Raw genomic sequence first — 11,833 nt, 5'->3', positions numbered from 1 at the left:
GAAGAAAAAAAAAATGGAGCCAAAGTAAATCTCAAGATATATGGTAAGTATAAAGTATGCTTCTCTATAATTTTTTATTTGAAATTTTGACTATATTTTTCTTTAGAATCACTGCATTCACGAGCATGATTTCTGATGATATATATATATATAAATATAATCTTTGACATTTCCCTCACTACTCTCCCTCATCTCATTGTATCTCCCTAAATCTCTCGTGACCTTCTCTAGGTTGGGATATGAAAATTTCTTGAGGAGAACATTTGCAAGTTTGCAAAGAAGGGTCTTACTCCATCTTAGATCAGTGTGATTCTTCATGACCTCACGGTATTGCTCAGGTGAAGAGTGTTACTGGAAGCAAGATCTTCGTCACTCTAGCCATGGACATCTTCCTCACTAATTTTTGAGATTAGGTCTCTGATGTTGGATCTTTGACATTCTCATTTCCATCACGAAGGTCGAGCACCTCATCATTTTCATCTCCATTTCAATTTTCATTTCAGAACCTAACAAAGGTTAGATCTTCCCTTGAGGTTTGATTTTTTTTTTGGATATTTATGTTTTGATTGTTGTGTTCTGTTGTTTATGAGCTCAATATTTTTGTTTCTTCATCTCACTCTAATATTGATCGATGCCAAGTCTCGACCCGCGGTGGTCACTTTTTGAGTATTTATGGTTTTGTTTTGAATATAATTTTGGGATTATACATGACATGAATATGAATAATTCTTACTAAATGGATTCGGGTGTTTATATATGTATGTATATATTGCTTAAACATGGGTATAATCGCATCTAATTTGCGAATAAGAGTTTTTGAATTGGTAGATTTCAATAAGAGCGTGGCCTATGTTGTGTTTGAATAGGAATGATAGGGAATAGTTGTTTTTCTTTTTGGGTTTACAGCATCTGATGTTTTTCATGAAACACAATTTGAAATTAATGTCTTCTAATCTAGTGAATATTTCAATATGCCCTTTAATCTCTTTAGTAGCTTGTACTTTGTATTGTGTTTAGTTATTAGTAATGACTGCTGAGATTAGATTCTTTGGTTAGATTAAACAGCTTTAGAAAATTCTAAGGATTTCCTTTCAAAGAAACACTTATATTACTATGTTTAGTACCTTTAGAGGATTTCAAGGATGAAGTCTCTCTTTTAATTGCTGGAGACTCGTGGTTCTTGGTTTTGACAATGGATAATGATGTAGAATTTTTGAAATCTGATCACAACATAAAACTAAGAACCCACTTCTGAATTATCTTAAGTTGTTTGATCTCACCAAGGAATTATCTTTTGCTGTTGGTTTTAATGAAGTTTGAAGTGGTTTGGTGCTATTATCATTAATTCTTTTATAACTTTAAATTTAAGCCAAATGTACTGAACTATTGTTGTGGCTGGAAAGCATCAATTATATGTTTGTTTTGTTTTTAGACAGAGCAAAGGGAATTACTGGCTTTGATTTTCTTGTTCTTTTTTCACTTATTGTTTATGTTCTTGATTTTATAATTATCATTTTTCTTGCTCTCATTGGTTGTCCTGAGAATGAGGATAATGAAAAGTTGGGTTTCATTTCTTTGTTGTTTGTATTTTTGTAAGAAATCAACATTCAGAGGCTGGGGTGATGTCTTTTATTTTATTTTTTGAGATGCAAAGGAGATTCTTTAAAAGTATTAATTATTATCAAATGAGTTGAGGTATTTTTTGAGCCAAATATTGGTTTGGTTTTGTGATTGGAGAATAGTTGAGTGTATGTATGTTGATGATCATATATTTCTATATCGTATAGAGAGAAAAAGAACTCTAGTCTTGGTGTCTGGAGTGTAGAGAGATTTATTCTTCTTCTTTGTTTATGGTTGTAGTGCACCAAAAATTTTTTTAGATTATTTAAATTTTGTGTTTTATTTTATTTAAATGTTAAGTATGATGAATTGTTTTAATTAAATGTTGTTTATTTTATTTAAATGTTAAGTGTGATGAATTGTTTTATTTAAATGTTGTTTATTTTATTTAGTTGTTGTTTGTTTTATTTGATTTTTTTGATTTAATTGTTAGAATTGTTTTGTATAATCTTTTGAATTTAAATTTGTTAATTGTTTGTTTGGTTAATTATTTTAATAAGTGAATAATTGTGTAACATGTTTATTTTACTATTAGTGTTACATTTTATATAAGTGTGACAATTGATGTGATTATGTGGGATTTGGTTGAATGCACTAAGGTGCATGGTAGATAGTGATGCACCCTAGTGATTTAGTGTGTGCAAGTATATGGTAATAAGATGCACATGTGTGGATTTTCTACACATTTTATAATTGCCATTTATTTGATATTTTTGGGTAATTTTATTTAATTAATAGGAAAATAAATAAATAAACTACAAAGAGGCAAGTGGTGTGGACGTGTAGTGTGGGATTGATATTTTTCCATTATTTTTCTAAGGTAAATAAAGTTAAATTGGAAGAGGATAGCTATTATGGGTAAGAGAATTTTGACATTTTATTCAATTAAAATACTCTTTATTATAAGGGATTTGTAGGCTGAATTAGATGAGTGGATTGGGAAACTTACCATTTATTTTGGTGAGGCTTTATGAGGGAATTATGATTAAAAGGAAAGAAAAGAAGGAAGAGAGACCATTTTGCAAGCTTGTGCCGTGACCTAGAGAGAGAATAGAGAGAGAGAGTGGCGAGCTAGAGAGAGAGAAAGGAAGGGTTGTCATATTTTTCTAGAGAAGAAGAAGAAGAAGAAAAGAAAGAGAAGGAGAAGAAGAAGAGGGTTTCGAACCTTAGGTAATAATCTATCAACAAGTGTTTCACATATGTGCATTTGGATCTTCTCCTCTTCTCTAATCTAAGGTTGATTTTGTGGTTTCTTTCTTTGGGTGTATGGTGTTTGGAAATCCTCTATAGGTGACAAGGTTTTCTTGCTAGAGTGTTCTTGATTCAACAATCAAGAGAGGTAATGGTTTTTCTTAGCCTATATCTTGGTTTTGATGGGTTTATCTTTGAGGTTGTTGATGGTGGTGTTAATGGTTTAATTATTGTAGGATTGGTGATTATGATTTGTATTTTAAGGGAATATGTTTTGTTTAAAAAGGGCTCATGGGAATGATTGAGAAAATGGATTTGATGGGGTTTATATGAGGTTATATTTTATGTTTATATTGCTATGGTTATTTTTAAATCTTTGATTTATGTAAAAAGGCAAAAATGATGATAGATGCATACTAGGTTTTATGTGAAGGTAGATGGGAATTTTGTGATGTTTTATGGTGGATCTTAAATGTTTAGGCCTAGGGGTAAAAAGTTCAATCATATGTATTTTCTTGTGTGTTTTGAAATAATGATGATTTTAGAAATATGATAAGATGTATGTGATTTTTGTACCAATGAATCTTGATATGCATAAAATGAGAAATGATAGAAATATGTTAGGGTTATTATAAAGGCATGTATGAAATATGGTGTTTATGAATTAATGTATGTTATTGCCATTGTTATTTTTGTTGGATTTCATGTGTAGATTCAATGGAATACAAAAAATGGGTTTTATAAGATTGCATGTGAATGTGTTAGTAATATTCTTAGAATTATGTATAGAATAAGAGTATGATGAGATTTTGGACATGTATGATTTTATGTGAAATTTTTGGGATAAAAGATGAATTTCATGAGAAATTAAGCTTGCTGATTTTTGTAAGTAATTGGGTAAAAGTTTGATAAAAAAATGATTTGCAAGCATTAGTAATGTCCTTGATATTATGTTAATTTTATGAAATTAAAAAGGGTATTTTAAGTCCTAATAAAATGATATTTTACTCAAATAAATACCTACAGAATTTTTATTGTATGTTTAGAAAAATAGGAGTTTTAAAATTGAATATGGTGATTTTTAAAGAAAAAAAAATGGTTGCTGGAATTTTTGTAAAAAAGATGTGAAGTGTGTTTCACTAAAATAAATTTGATGAGTATTTGAAATAAAAATTGATACCCTAAGTTATGGTAATATTAAAAATGGTATTTTAATATGGTATGAATGCATATTTTGATAAGTTATGATTTTTTCTTTATTTTTGATTGAGAAAAATATTTAGAATCAATTTATTTGTGATTTTTAAAGAAATTAAATAGTGGCTGAAATTTTGGTTTAAAAAGTTTAAAAATGATTATTTAATTATCACATATGGATTTATGTTACATAAACGTCTTAAAATAATTTAAATAAAATATATTTTCCCACACTTAAAAATATATTTTTCTAACATTATTTATGTAACACAATTAACCAATATTAAAAATTGATTTTTCTAAAGAAACATATTAATCATAGGTATTTTAATTAACACTACAAGAAAAAACAGTATTCATAACACTTAAAAACTGCTAACCGGGACTATTGATAGCACTTCTGAAAATGCTAACATAGCCCATGTTATTAAAAGTCCAGTCTTTTCTATAACAGTTTTTGAATGTTATGTTCGGTGTTATCTTAAACTATTCAATAACACATTTTTAGGTGCTATAATATTGAAATAATAACATTTAGATAGAGTTTTTGGTTATAAATTTGAAATTTAATCTTGTACTTTTTTTCATAACACTTTTCAACTGTTACATTTGATTATTTTGATAACATTTTTAATTTGTTATATTATATAAACCATAACGATTTTTTACGCTTATAATATGTTTCTAAATCATAACATATTAAGGTTTTTTATAGTGATAATGGTACTTATAAAGTTTTTTTTTAATTTAAATATTTTCATTATTGTATTTTGATAAAAAAAATAAAAATTAATCATAAAATGTAATTCTCAATAGATTGATAAAACGTAAGTATTACATTAAACAATAACTAATTCAAATCATGAATGTGTCTACTTCATGAGATCTTAGTTCTAACTTTAAGTTTGAAAGCATAACATAATAAAGTTTTATAATCTTGAACATTTTTTACTTCAAAAAATGAAAAACAGAACCATTACAAGATACACAAAAGTAAACCATGCATGAAACTTGCTCCATCTTTCAATTCATCATTCTTTGTGCACTTGTCTTTGTTGTGAGTCAATTTGCTTAGCTACAACAAAATTGAAATAATTAATGCTTCAATTTAAAGTTAATAGTAAACTAACAGAGTATGGAGAGAATAAGCCCATTAATAATTAAATTACATTAAACTGTCTGCCAACAAGAGACCAAGCAGAATATCTACACAAATAAAATCTTCCATTATGCTCTAATAGCATTGGTAGAATCTAAGAGTAGTTCAAGAAATGCACTCTTACATTATGTTCTTCTTACTGAATGCAATAAACGTTCAGTACACCTTTTTATTGCAATTAACAAAATTAAATATGAATCATCTATAAACACAAAGAATATAGTCCCAGCAAAGGATCTTCAAGGAGCCCATCAATGTAAAATAAAAAAATATAGTTGACAAAGTTATTAATAAAAAGTGCCAAAAGTAAGAATTAAGTATTCATCAACCAAGAATGAGACAAATTAAAAGCATCACTAATATGAGAGGGACAGGTATATGTCTAAACATTCACAGTTTTTTTTTACCAAAAAAGCATGCTCATATGAAATGAAAGATACAAGAGCTCAAAAGGATAAAATACCACTGAGTTGAAGGGAAACATCAAAAACATCAAAGGGAAACAATAACTCCACCACTTGAACCTCATACATGAAAAAGTTTTTGTACTGTATATGCATTTAATGCTAAATTAAAAAGAGAATCCAGTACCAATAGAATTGGCCTAATATACTCAATTGGGGAAATCAAGCAATCACTAGAGTAGAATGGTGATAGACAGAAGTAAATTAGCTTTAGCAAATTTCTACAAACCATTTGTTATAAATATGTCTCAAATGAAGCAATAGCTAAAAAGCAATAGAAGACCTTTCTACATAGCATATTAACACACAACCATGTATTTGGTGTAAATCATGCAGCCATAAACACTACCTTTAATGTGTCTAAAGTCTCATAATCCTAGAGCATTTTGAGCCAAATTTTCCTCTCACTTAAAGTTGAGTTCCTGTCTTTCTGATGTACTCGACAGTTTGCTGGGTAACTTCAGAAGTAGCTGGGGCATGAAAAGTGATCAGCAAGAGCACTGAGATTTTGAATACTTTGCACCTTTCTTTAACAATGCCTGCAAAAACCAGTTAATAATACATCATATAAGAGCACTGAGATTTTGAATACGCAATGGTCTGCACTAAAGTCATTAGGACTAGCTTAAAGGTGTTTGTTGAATGGATGTGAGTGAGAACCTTCTATCTAATAAATGAAATTATACCATCACCACCTATATATGTGACACTACAAAATGAGATCTCTATTTTCTATTCTCTCAAGTTACTACTTTTGTTTTAAGCGGTTGAGCCAGGAGCATATATTTATTATAGTAATATATATAGAAAAGAGAAAGCTAAACTCAGTAAAGATATATAGAGAAAAAAAGTGTAACAAAGGCATAATTGAACATCAATTCAGTTGAACATTGATGTTTATAAGCAACTGAAACACACATCATATATAATAATTTCTCAGTGGGTAGTAGCAAGACAAAAACAAATGCTCTTGCACACAATCTGGGGAATAAAGAAGCATGCAACATACTGCTTGTGCATACAACACAAGGTAAGTGTAAATATGGATAGAATGAAAATGAGATCACAATATAATAATATACCTTGTTGATGATAAGGCCGGTCAGAGAAATATCGTGAGAGCTCCTTGTTGGATCTTTTTCCAAACCATTTTCCTCAAAGTGTTCTCTGTAAACACAAAGAAACAATTATGCAAGTCTTCTAATCAATTACATGTCCCAATGCTAGCTACTAAGACCATGTTCTTAAGAAAACATAAGTGATTTGCAAGTAAAAGATAATAAACAGAGATAATTAGCTAGATACCAAAATGCATGAAGCCCTTACCTTCAGAGGTTTTGATGATGAGTGACCAGAATCCTCAGTGCCACTGCTCTCATTTTCCAAACTCGACCTCACACGGAGCTCGACTAGCTTCGAGTTTACTACCAAATTCAGCAATGAAATTAAGGGTTTAAGTTATTTCTCATACTAGTTCATCTTAAGGGTATTAGTAGTGTCATATATATATACGTATATATATTATATATAGAGAGAGAAAGAGAGAGATTTACTTACATTGGGAAAGGGAGGGTTTTGAGAGGTGTTGTGGGATAGCTGTGAGGTGAGAAGGAGAAGGAGAAGCCATGGTCTCTTTCTGCCTTTCTGCTTTAATGATTTACAACACATCAGAGAAGAAAAATTAGAAACAACACCCACGAATGGCAGCAGCTTGGAAAATGGATGGTGGTTCACCAATAACACCAATCCCCCTACAATTAGAAAATGACAACAATTCAAAGGGTGTAGACAATTTGATTAACTTGGAAATAGAAGCTGAAAAATGCACATTAATAGCAGATGGCATCAAAAGGTAGAAATAACTGACCAGACATTCTCAGTTTTTCCATGGGCATCGGTTATAATCCAATGTCTTCTAAGAAGTTGGACAGGGCGTTCTGAGTTATTGGTAATTCGTATTCTGTATGCAAAGAAATAGCAACCCTTTGAAGGCTGACTCCGGCCCTCAATATACACACACCTCACTTGAACCCTGATTCCCTGAAAAATCATAGGTTTCAAATTTAATATTTAACATTGATGAAATAATTTGATCACTTATGTTAGAAGCTTATCAAGTCTGTCTAATTATAGGAGTAATTCATTAGAAAACAATCAAACATTACTTTAACTTGCTCCAACATCCAACATACAAAATCATAAATATACTTATTATTAAACATCCTCCCCAGACTAAGGAGAATTGAAATGGATAATCTTGAAGTTAAAATAGGAGTTAGAAGCTAGATAAACCAAATATAAGTAGCAACGTTAATATTATATTAAAAAATGATTGAACTACTAATAAAAATCTAATGATTTGATGAAGCATAAGTTCACAACAGTACCAAGGTTGTTGCATCACTTAAGCATTTCAAAAGAGAGTGGGGCGCAATTTCTCTCAGCTCATCGTGATAGTTAGATGCATCCTGAGAATAAGTTTGAAATGTCAGAATCTGCTATATAGTTAACTGATTTCTGAACTCAATAAAGGAACATACCAAAAAGAATAAGAATAAAGAAGGAATGAATAGTGGAGCGCCGTCAACAGTCAAGAGAGGAAAACAAAATAATTAAGAAGAGAAACCAAACAAACAATAAAGAGGAAATTAACTTCAGCATCATCTCACAACTGTTTTGAATCCTCACCAACAACAAAACAATTTAGCAAAAATCTCTATCCTTCTAATTCTCCTCACGCCTCTCCAAAAATTTACTTCAACACTGCATAGATCAAAAATCAAAAGCAGCAAAGCCTGTTTTACTAGCAGGGAAAACACTGTCTTTAATGTGAAACCAATAGTACCAACTATTGGTTTAGTAGTATCAGTGCACACAGAAACATAAAATACCAGGTCCAAGCCTTTCATATGGGCATAAATGAAAGTTACAATGCATCTTAGCTTTTTCCCATTTCACTCTAAATTTGTCATCTTTTCCCAACTTTTGAACCAAAAGCACATGTACTACAAAAAAAAAAGTTATTTTAGGGCAAAAAGCTTAAGTTTGTATATCTTTTAAACTTCTTGATTCCCCCTAATCCCAGAATCAGTTTTAAACTTTTAGATGTCACTATTAGCTCAAAATCTCCATTCTTAAGGAAAAAGGGAAAAGATACAGACACAACCAACAATAAGAAAAACGTAAATTACATTAAGAAAAACAATAACTTTGTATAAAACTACTAATTTGGATCGAAAAACTACTATTCTGTTTCAAACCCAACAAAATAATTAAGTAGAAACTAATAATTTGAATCCTAAAAGAATAAGCTTTTTCGAAGGGGGCAGGTGACTAAGCATGAATCCATCAACATAGAAATATTTTTACCATGTATTAAGTCAAGTGCCTGTTGGGAAAGGAAATTAAGAAATTAGATATATCTCATTAGCTTAATATTATTTTGATAATATGACCATAATTCGCATCATAATCAGAATCCAAGTAGGAAACATTTTTTTTTCTTCAGAAATTTGTCTCACTACATTCTTTGTGAAAGACATAATAGCAGCAACTATAAGCGAACTTAAATATTATGAACTACTATCGTTGGTCAAAAGTTTCACCTGAAAGTCAATGTGTAACCATCCCCCTTAAGTATAGCTTTGTAAAGAAAAGAAAGCTTACATGGCTGGGTGGAATGTGTTTTCCACTTAGCAAATCAAGTAGCAGGGTTCCAAAGCTGTAAACCACACTTTCTGATGTCACTCTTCCTCGCAGGGGAAAATGAATAACTAATTATTGCTCCATTTGAATAAATTTGTGCAATATGTTGAAAGATTCTGTAAAAAATTTATATATGTGGTGGGAAAGGCATCGTTCTGGTTGTCCAAATTATACAAAATCAATTATGAGCTACTTAGAAATTCGCAAAAGTAAACATAAGTTATATTATAAGAATGAAGATTGCACTTTCTGTGACTATGATTAGTACCTGTCCTCAAGTATTCCGGAGGGGTGAAAGCCAGGTTGGTACTATAGCTCTTGCCATCTCTACTATTCTTCATAAGACCAAAGTAGGAGAGTCTTGGATTACCATCCTGTCAAGTTCAGGGTTTTAGAAAATAGGAATAGCTTACCAGAGACACCCTAGCCACAAAACAATTCTGAAACAGAGAAAGCGTGAAAAGGAAGAGTAACTAATCAAACAAGACTCTATAAGCATTAAGATCATGATATAGTGCTCACCCTTTGCTGCTGCAATATTCTAACGCCTGTGCCAGATACAAAGCCACCCAGACTCTCATTGCCCATTTCATAGGCTGGGTATCCCCTACAATTCAAAATAGATAACCTTTAAAATCAATTATATGCCTATGATGTATAAATGAATCCTTTAAATAAAGAAGAAAAAAAGACTCAATTCATTTCCCTTTTATAGATCCTAAAGTATGTATTATATTGAGATAATTCCTAAGGGGGCGGGCATAATTTGATTAGAGCAAAAAGTGCACCAGAAATAAAGAAACTCTCTCCAATTATAAAACCAATCGATGATCTTCATTCATATATTGTTAAATTTGATATGTTTTCCCATCGACAAATACCTTGTAACCATCAAATTTGAATGCAAGATCAACTCAAAGAGGGAGAGAAAAAAGAAAAACAGACAAAAGGAGGAGACACCTTACAATGAAAAAGATGCTTAGAGAGAGTCTCATTAGGCCTGAACCCGGCAACAAGGAGTCTCTCATCGCCTTCACAGCAACACCCAATCAAATTTGCCAAGCGCTCACTATGCAGCTGTCCCGCCGTCTTGGCTTCTTCCTGAAAACCCAAAACAAGCACAATGGATCAACAAAACCAGCCAAACAATATCATCAAAACACGCACATTCTTTCTCCATAAGAGTCAGAGTAAATAGAGAACGAAACATAAATTGGCCAGCATCGGGCCAAGCCGACCTATTGAAACGCTTCACAGCAATATAAAAGCCATCGTCAACCTTGCCTTTGTAAACAACATTGGGAGCCTTTTCTCCATGCTCCGATACATAACTCTCTCAGTCACAAAACCGGCTCCTCTTCTTCGAATAACTTCAACAAGTCGCGAATCCTCCCAGCCTCTTCATAGTCCTATAACTTCCAAAACATATAAATACATAACTCTCTGATTGGCATCCGATAAAATCCTAATAGAAAGAGTGGAGAATACCCCGAACCCTGACCTTAGATTTTGCTGCCACTTCCATTTGGTGCTTCAACAGAGCATAAGTTTGGCTCTAAGAAAGAAACGAGCTAGACTCGGTACTCAAACTCGAGCTCGAACTCCAACTTCTTCCTCTGCCATTGGCATCCCTATTCGAAGAACTCGCCGTAATCCTACAACCCCTCCAATTCGAATCTCCGCCTCCATAAACAAACCTTCTCGTCCCGAAATCCAATTCTGAGACGCCATATCTACCTCGACCCGACGGCATACACCTCGTCGCCGTCACCTTACCATTAAAATCAACGATGAATGACGTTCGGGCTCAACTATTCGGACAGAACAAGATGAAGGGGAATGGGTTGGAAGCACAAAGATGAAGGGTCTCAGCCTAAGGGAGAGAGGGAAGAGATTGAGAGAGATTAGGGATTCAGAGAATAGAGAACAAGAGAACGAGAGAATAGGGAGAGAGGGAAGAGATTGAGAGAGATTAGAGATTAGGGATTCAGACTGAGAGAACGAGAGAATAGAGAAAACCCTTCTTCATTTTTTATTTTGCTTTTTTATTTGTGAAGTAAAATTTCATTTGGCGCCGATAATGTGTCCGTGTATTTTTTTTTGGCATGTATTAATAACACTTCTAAAGTTATGTAATATTTTGCCGTAATATTTGGTCAAAAATGTTGTAGTGTAAAATTCAAGCTTTTTGTTTATTCTTTGTAATTTGATAATAATAAATGAAATTGTCATATATTTATTTTTAAGCTAAATTAAATTATTTTATAAAATAAAATAATGTTTCGAGAGATTTAATCAACCTAGAAATTTTAAGAAAAATAAAGCATGTTATAAGTTAATTTTAAAACTATACAAGTAAGATATGTAGAATTATCGTTTTTGAAACGTCACAATTACGCAATGTTTCCACGTATGCATGTTACATGCAAATCCACTTTTACGTCCAAAATTATGTCTATTAGTCAACCATGTGGTTTTTATAGAAAGATCATGCATG

The 11,833-nt window shown here is 31.7% G+C and overlaps 1 long non-coding RNA gene and 1 pseudogene across 1 annotated transcript; both read right to left on the bottom strand.

The window, feature by feature from the left end:
* Positions 1–6,105: 6,105 nt before the first annotated feature.
* On the bottom strand, positions 6,106–8,268 carry LOC133816020 (uncharacterized). The gene is made up of 6 exons (XR_009884964.1): positions 8,019–8,268; positions 7,499–7,671; positions 7,189–7,382; positions 6,958–7,055; positions 6,714–6,798; positions 6,106–6,170 (listed from the first exon to the last, which is right to left on the bottom strand). It is a non-coding gene; the product is annotated as an uncharacterized LOC133816020 (long non-coding RNA).
* A 661-nt stretch (positions 8,269–8,929) lies between these two features.
* On the bottom strand, positions 8,930–11,067 carry LOC133814226 (serine/threonine-protein kinase BSK5-like; annotated as a pseudogene).
* Positions 11,068–11,833: the final 766 nt, after the last annotated feature.

The sequence above is a fragment of the Humulus lupulus genome, chromosome 2 (assembly GCF_963169125.1).
Source record: "Humulus lupulus chromosome 2, drHumLupu1.1, whole genome shotgun sequence".
Taxonomy (NCBI): Eukaryota; Viridiplantae; Streptophyta; class Magnoliopsida; order Rosales; family Cannabaceae; genus Humulus; species Humulus lupulus.
Note: the sequence above shows the minus strand (reverse complement) of the source record. Positions and strands in the feature narration are given on the sequence as shown.